The sequence below is a fragment of the Lepisosteus platostomus genome, chromosome 5 (genome assembly GCF_059453375.1).
Source record: "Lepisosteus platostomus isolate fLepPlt1 chromosome 5, fLepPlt1.hap1, whole genome shotgun sequence".
Lineage (NCBI taxonomy): Eukaryota > Metazoa > Chordata > Actinopteri > Semionotiformes > Lepisosteidae > Lepisosteus > Lepisosteus platostomus.
The window spans coordinates 51,338,183-51,352,050 of record NC_142615.1 but is presented as its reverse complement, the minus strand read 5'-3'; the positions used below and the strand labels follow the sequence as shown (position 1 = coordinate 51,352,050).

At 52.1% G+C, this 13,868-nt stretch overlaps 2 non-coding genes and 5 pseudogenes across 2 annotated transcripts; 6 read left to right on the top strand and 1 right to left on the bottom strand.

Moving 5' to 3' along the window:
* Nucleotides 1-6,305: 6,305 nt before the first annotated feature.
* Nucleotides 6,306-6,378, top strand: trnav-aac (transfer RNA valine (anticodon AAC)). The gene has a single exon. It is a non-coding gene; the product is annotated as a tRNA-Val (tRNA).
* A 1,387-nt stretch (nucleotides 6,379-7,765) lies between these two features.
* On the bottom strand, nucleotides 7,766-7,930 carry LOC148669042 (U1 spliceosomal RNA). The gene has a single exon (XR_015938001.1). It is a non-coding gene; the product is annotated as a U1 spliceosomal RNA (small nuclear RNA).
* A 3,185-nt stretch (nucleotides 7,931-11,115) lies between these two features.
* Nucleotides 11,116-11,234, top strand: LOC148669041 (5S ribosomal RNA; annotated as a pseudogene).
* A 537-nt stretch (nucleotides 11,235-11,771) lies between these two features.
* On the top strand, nucleotides 11,772-11,890 carry LOC148669040 (5S ribosomal RNA; annotated as a pseudogene).
* Nucleotides 11,891-12,427: 537 nt separating this feature from the next.
* On the top strand, nucleotides 12,428-12,546 carry LOC148669039 (5S ribosomal RNA; annotated as a pseudogene).
* A 537-nt stretch (nucleotides 12,547-13,083) lies between these two features.
* Nucleotides 13,084-13,202, top strand: LOC148669038 (5S ribosomal RNA; annotated as a pseudogene).
* A 537-nt stretch (nucleotides 13,203-13,739) lies between these two features.
* Nucleotides 13,740-13,858, top strand: LOC148669037 (5S ribosomal RNA; annotated as a pseudogene).
* The last annotated feature ends 10 nt before the right edge of the window (nucleotides 13,859-13,868 follow it).

Here is a 13,868-nt window from a genome sequence, read left to right as displayed (position 1 = left end):
GAGGCCGTGTTCAGGGTGGCTGGAAGCGCCAGCAGACACTGCTGGCTGACCGAGGCGGCGACGGAGGAGTCCAGCGAGGGGGAAGAGGAGCCAGACCTTGCAGCGACCCCTGCGGAACAGCCCCACACGCTGCTTTGCGACCGCTGCAGGAAGAGGGAACTCTGAGCCCGGTTCTGCCGGGCACCCGAACCTCGCACTCCTCGATCGGCGTCGGGAAACGGGAACGGGGCGACTCAGCGTGTGGAAGGCTGCCACTCGAACACCTCACCCCCCGCTCCGGAGAGCGCTGTTAAGACCGGCGCCCCTCACGCCACCGTGGGGCGAGTCGGCTGTAGCCGGGGCCTGTACCTCCACTGCCGAATCGAGGACCAACCCTGCCTGGCCCTACTCGACGCCGGTTCATCGGTAACCTTACTCCGGCCGGGCGTCCTCCCCGACACCGAGGACACCAACCCCCCAGGATGGGAGGCCTCCGGCCTGCGGCTAAGGACCGTGACGGGACAGCTCGCCGCAGTCCGGGGGAAACGGGTGCTTGCCTTCCGTCTAGGTGCAGCGACGGTGTGCCACCCCTGCTACCTTGCACCCATCCAGGAGGACTGCATTCTGGGGCTGGACGTACTGCAGCGAGTGGGGGCCAGTTTGGACTTGAGCCGGCAGGAGTTGGTGTGGCAGGGGGAGCGACTTCACCTGGTGGAGGGCAGGCCCGGCGAAGGCCGAGGGACGCGGGCTTGCCGGAGCTGGGAGAAAAAGAGGCAGTGGCGGCGGCGGCGGCGGCAGTCGCCGGGGCAGACCAGGCCTGTGAGCCGGGGAGCGAGCGTGCTGGATCCTGCTCCCGAGTCAGCCGGGGGGCCAGACAAGGCGGCGGCGGCGGGAGCCGAGCGTTGCATGGAAGCGAGGCGCGCCGTTGAGGATCTACCAGCAGAGCTGCGAGGGCCTCGATCAGGACCAGCGGCAGCGGCTCCAGGCGCTACTCGCCCAGAACGAGGATCTCTTTGCGGCGATAGATGAGGACTGCACCCGCACTGCCCTGGTCCAACACGAGATCAACACCGGCGACGCTCGGCCCATCCGCATCCCACCGGGACGCATGGTTCACGCCAAGCGGACCGCCGCCGAGGAAAAGATCCGGGAGATGGCCGCAGCGGGGGTGATTGAGCCCTCCGCGAGCCCGTGGTCGGCGCCAGCTGTACTGGTAAAAAAAAAAGACGGCTCGTGGAGGTTCTGCGTCAACTACCGCAAGCTGAACGAGGTCACCCGGAAAGATTCCTACCCCCTGCCGAGGATAGATGACGCCCTAGACTACATCACCGGGTCGACCTGGTTCAGCTCCCTGGACCTCCGCTGCGGCTACTGGCAGGTACCGCTTGCTCCCGATGCTCGCCCGAAGACAGCCTTTTCTATCGGCCAGGGCCTCTGGCAGTTTACTGTCATTCCTTTTGGCCTGTGCAATGCCCCGGCGACGTTCGAGAGGCTGATGGAGAGGGTGCTGGCATCTGTCCCGCGGAACCAGTGTGTGCTGTATATGGACGATCTGCTGGTTCATGCCCGGGGCTTCGACCAGGCCTTGACGAACCTCCAGGCGGTGCTGGACTGCATCCGCCGTGCTGGCCTGAGGCTCAACCCCTCACCGACAAGGGCCGCCGTTTCGACTGGGACTCGGGCTGTGAGACTGCCTTCGGCCGGTTGCGTGAAGCTCTGGTGGGGGCCCCCGTGCTGGCCTACCCCGACCCGCGGTTGCCGTATGTTCTCGATACCGACGCGAGTGACTCGGGGGTGGGCGCGGTGTTGGCGCAGGAGGGGCCGGATGGGGAGCGCGTAGTGGCCTACTATAGTCGGGCTTTGACTAGGGCTGAACGGAACTACTGCGTGACCCGTCGCGAGCTGCTGGCGGTGATGGCGGTGGTCCACCACTTCAGGCCGTACCTGTTCGGGACCCGGTTCCGGCTGAGGACCGACCATGCGTCCCTCACCTGGCTGCTCCACTAAAAGGAGCCGGAGGGGCAGATGGCGCGATGGATAGAGATCCTGCAGGAGTACGACTTCACTGTCGTGCACCGTGCGGGGTCTCGCCATCTCAATGCCGACGCTCTCTCGCGGCGCCCCTGCGAGGCCGCGGACTGCCATCACTGCGCCCGGCGGGAGCAGCGTGAGGTGGCTGTCCGCACCGTGGCGGGGGTGGGCACCGCGGCCACGGCCCGGGAGGGGCCGCTGGGGGTGGGCCTGCCAGACCTGGCGCAGCGTCAGGCAGCTGATCCTGACGTGGGGCCGGTGCTCCGCTGGAGGGCAGCTGGAGTGCGGCCTACGCGAGAGGAGCTCGCCCCGCACCCAAAGTCCGTCAAGGCCCTCTGCGCCCTGTGGGAGGCCTTGGAGGTAAAGGATGGGGTGCTGCACCGGGGGTGGCGGGTACCCTCCAGTGGTGAGGTACGGTGGCAGCTGGTGGTGCCTCGGTCGCTCCGCGGGGCGGTGCACGGCCAGCCGGGCATGGGGCACTTCGGCGGTAAGAAAACCCTGCAGCGTCTCCGAGGCCATTTTTATTGGGGTCTTTGCCACTGGGACGTGCAGAGGTACTGCCAAACGTGTGCGGTGTGCGTGGCGCAGAAGGGTCCCCCCGAGCACTCTCGGGCCCCCCTCCAACAACACCAGGTGGGGGCTCCTATGGAGCGGGTGGGGGTGGACGTTTTGGGCCCGTTTCCGCGCACCGAGGCTGGGAACCGCTACGTCTTGGTGGCCATGGATTATTTTACGAAGTGGCCGGAGGCCTACGCCCTCCCGGACCAGAGTGCCCCCACGGTGGCCGATGCACTGCTGGAGGGGATATTTGCCAGGCTGGGGGTGCCGGAGGAGTTACACAGTGACCAGGGGCGTAACTTCGAGGTCTTCGCCAGAGTGTGCCAGCGCCTGGGGATCACTAAGACGCGGACCACACCGCTGCATCCCCAGAGCGACGGGTTGGTGGAGCGGTTTAATCGGACGCTCGCCACCCAGCTGGCCACCCTGGTGTCCCGGCACCAACGGGACTGGGACTGCCACCTCCCCCTTGCGCTCTGGGCGTACAGGACCGCGGTCCAGGAATCCACCGGGTGCACCCCGGCCTCGCTCATGCTGGGCCGGGAAATGCGAACCCTGGTGGACCTGGTCTTCGGCCCGCCGCCCGGAGACGGGTCGGCACCGCCGGCTGGACCGGACTACGAGTGGGACCTGCGGCAGCGGATGCAGCAGGTGCACAGCTTTGCACGGACCCACCTGACACAGGCGGGGGTCCGGCAGAAGCGGCACTACGACCTGCGCTGCAGGGGGCCTGCCTTCCAGCCCGGGGACTCGGTTTGGGTGTACAACCCGCGCCGCTGCAAAGGCCTCAGCCCTAAGCTGGCGCCGTCGTGGGAGGGTCCCGCTGAGGTACTCGGGGTGGTGGGTGAAGTCTGCTACCGTGTCCGGTTGCGAACACGGGGGAGAGTGGTGGTCCTGCACCGAGACCGCCTGGCCCCCTACCGGGCCCGGGAGGAGGAGCCGTGTGGGGAGGCTCTACAGGAGCAGCCGGGGCTGGAGCCGGACGATAGTGGGGCGTCCGTGGGTCGCCAGCCGTCACTGCGGCGCAGGGTTCCACAGCAGTTAGCCCAGTACGAGTACAGCCTGAGGGGGGTGTTCGACGTCGGCGAGACGCCAGACGCCAGACGCCAGACGCCAGACGCTTCAGGTGGGGGCAGTGTAATGCCCTCGCCTGGTGGTGAGGAGAAAGTGCCCCTAGGCGCTCGTAGTACCGCTGGGCATGCTGGGAGTGGTAGCCGGGGAGAGTCTGAGGGTCAGCACGATGACCAGCGGCTGACCCTACCTGTGTAAATAATGTCCTAGTAGTTCTAGTGCCCTGTGTAGTCTTGTAAAAGTATAGTGTGTTGTTAGGTAATTACCACCCTAACTATGTGTACTTGTTCCCTCAGTCTCCTCATGTGTGTGTATATCCTGTGTTTGGTTTTGTGTTAATGCTTGTTTGTTAATCGCGTCTTCACTCGTCCTTTGTTCTGAAAAGAACCTGCAAATGCTACAGTATTTATTTTATAAACACCAGTATTGACACTTTGATCAGTATATTTATTATTAGTAGCCAGTCTTATAAATTTACAATTTAGATTAAGTCTGGTAACAGTTATACAGTTAATTTAAATCATCAGACCACTAATGGAACTGAGAGCTGGGTGGAAATAAAACCAGGATACACATTTTAACCTCCAGGATCAGGAGTCTGATCCTCCTGGCTTCTTTACTCTGAAGATTTGTGTAAAACTCTTAAAAGCGCTTATTTCAGGGACTCGTGCTTGTCCTCTACTGCTCCACATGGGTACGCTTTGTAACGCAATAATCTGCGATGTAAACTTTTTTTTCTGTTTAATGAATTTTATTCCTAGGTTTGTCGCTCTCCTTCTCCAACTGTGATGATTCGCTTCTCTTCACAGTCCGGTGTGTTTTTTTTGGGGGGGGAGATTTTATATCTGTAAGAAAAGCCCCCCGGGCTCCGGACAGGAGTCTCCTCCAGCTCTGCTTTGTCAGAAAGAGCGCTGTGACGTCACAGACACCAGCCAGAGTGCTGGGATCAGAGAGCGAGACCGCGGGAGATGCGCGGAGGGAACGGAGGAGAATTATTGATCACTTATGTATCGACAACCAATTTATTCAGCTGAAGGACCATAGAATAATCGATTAACTTCACTGATTGGTGAGTACTGATTCTTTTCTTGACCCTGTTTAAATATCTAGAAAACAGTCAATAAAGACTGTATCGATCAATTACCATAGTGCGTTTAGTGTTAATAATGTTCAATCCGAAATTAAACAATGATTATTCATATTATTATTTAGGTAACTCTATCCTAGAGCTAGAAAATTATATTCCAAGTTGATAAATGTATGTAAGTAACAGTTTAAATACATTTTTCCAGTGTTTATAAATCATAAGTATGGTAACCACGGCAACAGCCGGCACGTCACTGTATGTGTCTAGGTGTCTCGCATTCGTCACAGAGAGTGTATGTGACGTCACGGGCAGCAACTAATACTACTACTAGTGTATTCATTTTAACATTAGTGAGAGTACAACTGGTAGTTTTAATGGTAGTGTTCATAACAAAGTGTGAGTATTAATAACAAAGCGCTTGTTTGTTAATCGCGTCTCCACTCGTCCTTTGTTCTGAAAAGAACCTGTAAATGCTACAATATTCTTTACTCAGCAGCTTATTAAAAACAGCTCCTGTGATGTTCAAACCGATTTTTTACACAGAACACTGACACAGCTTTGCGTTCTGAATCTCTTTTTCTCGTGCGTTTATTTAATGTGGCACAATGCACTGGGATAAGGGTATTCTGTTCACAAACCAATAGCATTTAAACCACAGCCCAGGTTCGATCTGTCTCCCAGAATCACCAGGGCGCACACACACACACACAACCGTGCCGTTGAAGTGCTCTGCTTCATTTCTAAGGGCAACTCAACATTCACTCCTACCCCGAGTGCAGAAAAGACAGCGTCCGCAGCAACAACAGCTCAGGTCTCTGCACAGGAGCTAAGCTGCCCCCATCTCCTCTGCTCTGCGGTTCCTGCGGAGTGGATTCCTGCCTGGAGCCGTGTTTGCAGGCGGCGGCTCCCCGCGCCCTGTCTGTGCGTCGTGTCCAAGAGCTCCTGGGAGGAAGAGAGAGCCCTCACACTCGGGGGCTTTTCCACGGTCTGTGTGAGGAGGGGCCGGTGTGTCCAGTAGCTTATCGAGCGGAAGCCTGGGGCAGCGGAGAGCTGTGATCGTGCAGACCTTGAGGTGTCACCTCTTTGTCTGCTTTCCCGCCCCCCCTCCGCCCAAGCTCTGCTCCAAAGTAGCCCGGCAACCCCTCACACCTGCACGTGTCACAACCTAAGGTGTGGTCATGAGACACCCATGGGGTGTCGTTCTGTTCTTGCTAATTGTTTCCTGCCCGTCGCAGGCAGGAGTCCATGCGAGGAAGATGCGCTGGACAGAGCTCAGAGGGCGCACCTGGGTGGCTTTCCTTCAGAGTGACGTTCCTGCAACACTCTCCCGCTACTCTTGGTGCGCTCATGCCGCAACACAGGAAGGCTGGAGCAGGTGGCTGTGGGCTCTGCGCACCGCCAAAATAGCTCAGTTGGGAGAGCGTTAGACTGAAGATCTAAAGGTCCCTGGTTTGATCCCGGGTTTTGGTATTTTGTTTCATCGCGCCCTTTGTTCCTCTCTCCAGCGCACCCTGCCTAAAGTGACGCGTCCCTTTCTCAGCCCGAAATGCAAGCAAGACACCAGCAGCGGTCCCTGCAGGTTTCCATAGTGTAGCGGCTATCACGTTCGCCTAACACGCGAAAGGTCCCTGGTTCGAGACCGGGTGGAAGCAGACTCGTTTTGCACGCTCCTGTACTTCACAGAGGTCTTGAACGACCGGTCATTTGTTCCCAATGTATTTCCGGTGCCTTCGTGCACTCTTGTACCAAACGCACGTTCCTTCTGTACGTGGAGCCGATCATTTGCAATTGGGCTGTGCCGACAGACGAGGACGAGCTCTGTCGGCTCAAAAGCAGCGCAGGACCTGCAAGAACAACAGAAAGATTAGCATCCAGCGGGGGCCTCTTAGTGAGCCCAAGATCTCATCAAGAATCGGCTCCAGCAACAGGGCTGGGCGCATTGTTCCATTCTCCGACCACTCTCGGTGTAAACAAGTCCCTCCTGGTCTCTGCTTGAAATGCACTTTCCTGCGTTTGCTTTGGTGTAACTGGCTTCCCCTGCATGGGCGAATGTGAAGAAGATCCTTAGTAAGTCATTGAAGAAAACCAAGAAGAGGTCGGAGTGGCCTCTGTCGTTCATCAACGATCCAGTCAGGCAGTACTCCTCCTATTCTGCCAGTATGTGGATTCGAACCGGGGTTGTTGCGGCCACAACACAAATTCTGAGCACTATACGATCACAGCGAGTTACCGAGACATACACAGCCAGTAGGAAAGGATGTACTCTCTTTGTGTGACACTAGTCGGAAAAGTCCTGACGCTGCATTTCAACTGAGCCCTAGTATACATCAACCCTTCGACACTCTGAGTGCCAACTCTCTTGTGTGTTTTCTCCATCAAGCAGGTCATGAAGGCAGCAATTACAGTTTGCTTACATGACGCACGCACAACATGGCTGTATGCTCCCATATGGTCTAGCGGTTACGATACCTGATCTTCACCCAGGTGGCCTGGTTTCAGCTCCTTGTATGAGAACGTGTCAGTTTTGCCTCCTGCTTTCCAAAGATCAGCACCATGTTTTATGCCTCCCCCGAATATCGAAGCTGCCTCTAAATCTGCAAATGAAGATGAGTCAATAAACCACTTGTTTTTCGTATAACTATACATATATTCATTTAATACTGATTTCATTCATTGAGCACGGATACAATAGAGGTACAGCTATTCACTGTTTGACATGTCTGCACTGGTACAGAACCTAGCAATCAGAAAACGGGTGAAACTGTCTTGAGAATTAGCATACAGTACCGAGGCCCCCATGACCAAATAAAGGCTAACCTCGATAATCAGCCTAAATAATGCAGACAACAGCAAAACGACTGACTTTGAAAAGGGAATGAATGTCCGGAAGGAGTAGTGTAACCAGCTTGAAATGCTTCTCCGGACCTCTAACTAAAAGAAACCGGGAACCAGCAGTGGCATCGACTCCTTTCGAACTGGGATCCTATCGCAGCTCATGGTGTCCTAACTCTCCCGTATCTGATATTTGACCAAGCACATCAGGAGAGAGCGCGAACGCAGTCCCCCACTACCAGAAATTATGCAGTCGAGATTCCCACATTTGGGGAATTCGCAGGGGTCAGCACAGCCGGAGTGCAATGGCCGAGCCTCGCCCTGGGTGAATCGATTTTTTAAGAACTTTATTTTCTTTTCACAAAAAAATACAGGACATCACAAATTAGAAAGCTTTACATTAATATACATACTTAAAACAGTATATATAATCCCATCTCATTACATTTTGACACGGTACCAGTTATATAGCAACAATTTATTTTTTTCTGGTGCAAATCACATTCTTTACTTAAACATGATAATGTTTTTCACAGTTTCTTGAGATATTGACCTATGCTCTCAATTTCCCACAGATTTTCTGCTTCCTCCCTCCCTTCTCTCCACAGATCTCTGAGGTAATAGTTCTCTCGGGTGATGAACAGGGCCAGGCTACCTGCTGCCTTGACTGGGACCTCGATGCCTTTGAACAGCCCCATGTTCCTCACTCTCCACAGGGCGTCTTTCCCACTGTTCACCACGGCCCAGATCCTGTCAAACATGTCAGGAGGAAGTTTGACAGGAGAGATGCCGTTGTAGCGGCAATGCTTGTTAATAAGACAGAATTAGGCCGTGGTATTCTGTCCTAAATGAGGCCCCATCTCACCCTCCATCTTTGTGGTGCAGCCACAGAGAAAGTATTCATGCAGGTTGATTTAAGATGTTTTCTTTTGATAATGGACAGCTCCCAGATGGGGATGCACTTAGCTTAGCCTGGCTATCATGATCAATGGTCATCCATTGGTGCCTATCTGTCTAGGGAGTGCCGAATGGACATCTGGACTGCATTCCTAAGTGTCAAGAGTAAGTGACTCATATCTCACCTTGACCAACCAATCAGGGACTGGCAGGGCGTGGTAATACCACGTGGGTCTCTAATGCCCGCCAAACTCTCAACCAATCAGCACACATCTATGTCTTGGTCAAAAAGGGAGCGCAAGCTCAGATCGGGGCTCTCCTTGGCCATTTTCGCGCATCCTCAGAGACAATCACGTGACAACTGCTGTTGTCTGCAAAGGGACTTGGACTTTGTTCTAAGCGCGAGGCCGAGGATCCCATACGTACTCAGAATTCTACCAACGTGAATGATCCGCTTGATCAACGGCAGCCTACAGTTGGACCCTCATCGACAACCTGAATAGCTTATTCAGAAGCAGCGCTGGACCAGGAACGAACCAGCTTCTTCCCAGGCAAAAGAGTGACTTGGTGTTCGTGCCGGGAGATTCCAAATCCATACACAGTGGATAAGTAAACCCCATGTTCTACATTGTGTCTCGAGAATTCAATTGTACCTCAACACAAGTTGTTATCAATTTAATTCATGAGTAATGTATTTACTTCCGAGTTTAGAGTAACAGTGGGTAATAACACTGATTAGCGATTTGGTAACCGAACGATATATATTGACATATATTCTCTGTTGTGTATCTCTTTGTGTTGGCATCTCTTCGAGATTATATACCTTGTATATTGATAACCCTCACAGTAAGGTCTGCCGCTCGTATCCAGGCAGACTAGTATATGTTTGGTGCACAATTTATATGAATAAATGTATCTCGTGTATTGAACCCGTGTGTGTGCGTTGTTAGTTGTTCTGACGATTGATTTTCTAAAAGCCACAACGAACAACCTCGTGATTACTGCTACAATTAATAATTGTCTCAGTAAACCCATCAAACCTCTACAACCACGATACACCACCATAAACTATATTAATTTAGGAACATAAACATATAGTGTAAACTGTATATGGCTGGTATTGGTAGTTTAAAGAAAAAATACACACCAGTATTCCACTTTCTTCCTAAACATTTTAAGCATCAAAGTCTTACATGTAGTAAGATTTTACCAGGTTTCGGAAACGTTTTTACATGCTCCTTCTGACCATCTTAACTTTATATACTTTGTGAAAAGTCATAAGATATTCACATTTTCTGTGAATGTGCTCGTTATCGGAGTAAACAAAAGCATACTTTTAGAATTTGATTAATAGGGAATATAATATGGAATCACGTACCTAAAGAAATTAATAACGATATAATTATTTTTATGTACTGTAGCTCAAATAGTAGTATAATACACTTTCTATGGATACATGTGCTTCTACGCAATGCAGAAGCACATCCACAAGTAACATTACCTAGCTAAGAGAGGACATTGGCTAGCCATTATGATAAATACAGTGGAAAAAAGCAATTGGGAAAATAAGACCTGCTGATCTGTTATACATACCAGGAAGAGAACAGAATATGATTTTTTTCTGTTCGAAACGTGTGTTGTCTTTATGAAATTCATGTATTTTAAACGTTTAATTAAGAAGAAAAAAACTTACAGAAAGATACTAAGCTGATCACGAGATAGAAAGATCACCCGTTTTTCGCGCATAAAAAGTGGCTATTAACTGGGTAAACTGTTATTAACTGGAGTCAACTGGGTGAAAACACATAATATGAACATGAAACAAAACAAAAAATAAAAATAAGATACAATCTACAGACATTAAAACCGGTGTCATGGAAATATAACTATCAAGGAAGCCACAAGAGAGAGTTCTCACCTGAGTAAGGTCTTTATTTCAATATTGGGAGCAACCAGAGACTCAATTTGTTACAAGCAGTACAGGGTTTTCATAAGACGTTGCGCTGTAAAAAAGCTCAGCGCTTTGTCCATTCTAAAACTTCCACTTTCCCTAAGAGAAAACAGATTACATCAAAAAGCGAAAGAAGAAGCACTAGATATGTTATTCAAAGCTTATCAGTTACTTTCAGCTAAATCTAACGATCCAGACAGCATATATTGTTTTGGTACATTGTCTTCTAAAGTAACCTAAACAGTGTACTTTGTTGACGCACTGTTTTCTAAAATTCTGCACGTACTGTAGCAAAGCAATTACATCCTTGAAATATATTATCTAAAAGCCCCAATATATTTCTTTGCAAAGCTCTCTACATTTTAAGAATCAATTTACTTATTAGATTTCCACTTAAAGACTTGTTAGGCTGGCGTTCAAGAGTCGCGTTTTTCAGAATTGTATTGAGATCGTTTTCCACAGAGCTCAGATGTCAAAGCACAGCAGCAGCTCTCCACAGCGATCCTCTATAGCGCCCTTTCTCCCGCAGCTCCGTCCTCATTGGAAGGAAGCAAGAGTGAAAGGCTGAAGTGAAATAGAGCGGGGACGAAGGCAGTGAAGAGAGAGAACGTGGGAAGAAGAGAAAAACGCAAGGGAAAAAAAGCAGCGTCGTAAAAGAGGTGACGGAGCTGTCCTCTCAATAAGAAGGGTGCCAGCGAGCCTTGCTCTCACTTATGGCCACACCCCCTTGAGCACGCCTGATCTCATCTGATCTCGGAAGCTAAACAGGGATGGGCCTGGTTAGTACTTGGATGGGAGACCGCCTGGGAATACCAGGTGCTGGAAGCTTTTAAGCGCAGGAGGCGCCCTATCCCCGCTCGCTCGCTCATTCCCCTGTTCACACGTGCAGTGCGGCTTGTCCGTCTGTTTATTTGTCAGCTTTGGCGAGACACGGGTGCTTGTGTATTAGCGTGAGCGTTTTTTATTCTGATCAGGAACAGTTTTACAAGTCCGCAAAGGATCGAGGAAAGGTTTATCGCCAGCTGAAAAGAGACACAGCGCTTCGGCTGTGGAGACTTGTTCGGCTGGCGTTCGGAGAGTCGCGTTTTTCAGAATTGTATTGAGATCGTTTTCCACAGAGCTCAGATGTCAAAGCACAGCAGCAGCTCTCCACAGCGATCCTCTATAGCGCCCTTTCTCCCGCAGCTCCGTCCTCATTGGAAGGAAGCAAGAGTGAAAGGCTGAAGTGAAATAGAGCGGGGACGAAGGCAGTGAAGAGAGAGAACGTGGGAAGAAGAGAAAAACGCAAGGGAAAAAAAGCAGCGTCGTAAAAGAGGTGACGGAGCTGTCCTCTCAATAAGAAGGGTGCCAGCGAGCCTTGCTCTCGCTTACGGCCACACCCCCTTGAGCACGCCTGATCTTGTCTGATCTCGGAAGCTAAACAGGGATGGGCCTGGTTAGTACTTGGATGGGAGACCGCCTGGGAATACCAGGTGCTGTAAGCTTTTAAGCGCAGGAGGCGCCCTATCCCCGCTCGCTCGCTCATTCCCCTGTTCACACGTGCAGTGCGGCTTGTCCGTCTGTTTATTTGTCAGCTTTGGCAAGACACGGGTGCTTGTGTATTAGCGTGAGCGTTTTTTATTCTGATCAGGAACAGTTTTACAAGTCCGCAAAGGATCGAGGAAAGGTTTATCGCCAGCTGAAAAGAGACACAGCGCTTCGGCTGTGGAGACTTGTTCGGCTGGCGTTCGGAGAGTCGCGTTTTTCAGAATTGTATTGAGATCGTTTTCAACAGAGCTCAGATGTCAAAGCACAGCAGCAGCTCTCCACAGCGATCCTCTATAGCGCCCTTTCTCCCGCAGCTCCGTCCTCATTGGAAGGAAGCAAGAGTGAAAGGCTGAAGTGAAATAGAGCGGGGACGAAGGCAGTGAAGAGAGAGAACGTGGGAAGAAGAGAAAAACGCAAGGGAAAAAAAGCAGCGTCGTAAAAGAGGTGACGGAGCTGTCCTCTCAATAAGAAGGGTGCCAGCGAGCCTTGCTCTCGCTTACGGCCACACCCCCTTGAGCACGCCTGATCTTGTCTGATCTCGGAAGCTAAACAGGGATGGGCCTGGTTAGTACTTGGATGGGAGACCGCCTGGGAATACCAGGTGCTGTAAGCTTTTAAGCGCAGGAGGCGCCCTATCCCCGCTCGCTCGCTCATTCCCCTGTTCACACGTGCAGTGCGGCTTGTCCGTCTGTTTATTTGTCAGCTTTGGCGAGACACGGGTGCTTGTGTATTAGCGTGAGCGTTTTTTATTCTGATCAGGAACAGTTTTACAAGTCCGCAAAGGATCGAGGAAAGGTTTATCGCCAGCTGAAAAGAGACACAGCGCTTCGGCTGTGGAGACTTGTTCGGCTGGCGTTCGGAGAGTCGCGTTTTTCAGAATTGTATTGAGATCGTTTTCCACAGAGCTCAGATGTCAAAGCACAGCAGCAGCTCTCCACAGCGATCCTCTATAGCGCCCTTTCTCCCGCAGCTCCGTCCTCATTGGAAGGAAGCAAGAGTGAAAGGCTGAAGTGAAATAGAGCGGGGACGAAGGCAGTGAAGAGAGAGAACGTGGGAAGAAGAGAAAAACGCAAGAGAAAAAAAGCAGCGTCGTAAAAGAGGTGACGGAGCTGTCCTCTCAATAAGAAGGGTGCCAGCGAGCTTTGCTCTCGCTTACGGCCACACCCCCTTGAGCACGCCTGATCTCGTCTGATCTTGGAAGCTAAACAGGGATGGGCCTGGTTAGTACTTGGATGGGAGACCGCCTGGGAATACCAGGTGCTGGAAGCTTTTAAGCGCAGGAGGCGCCCTATCCCCGCTCGCTCGCTCATTCCCCTGTTCACACGTGCAGTGCGGCTTGTCCTTCTGTTTATTTGTCAGCTTTGGCGAGACACGGGTGCTTGTGTATTAGCGTGAGCGTTTTTTATTCTGATCAGGAACAGTTTTACAAGTCCGCAAAGGATCGAGGAAAGGTTTATCGCCAGCTGAAAAGAGACACAGCGCTTCGGCTGTGGAGACTTGTTCGGCTGGCGTTCGGAGAGTCGCGTTTTTCAGAATTGTATTGAGATCGTTTTCCACAGAGCTCAGATGTCAAAGCACAGCAGCAGCTCTCCACAGCGATCCTCTATAGCGCCCTTTCTCCCGCAGCTCCGTCCTCATTGGAAGGAAGCAAGAGTGAAAGGCTGAAGTGAAATAGAGCGGGGACGAAGGCAGTGAAGAGAGAGAACGTGGGAAGAAGAGAAAAACGCAAGGGAAAAAAAGCAGCGTCGTAAAAGAGGTGACGGAGCTGTCCTCTCAATAAGAAGGGTGCCAGCGAGCCTTGCTCTCGCTTACGGCCACACCCCCTTGAGCACGCCTGATCTCGTCAGATCTAGGAAGCTAAACAGGGATGGGCCTGGTTAGTACTTGGATGGGAGACCGCCTGGGAATACCAGGTGCTGTAAGCTTTTAAGCGCA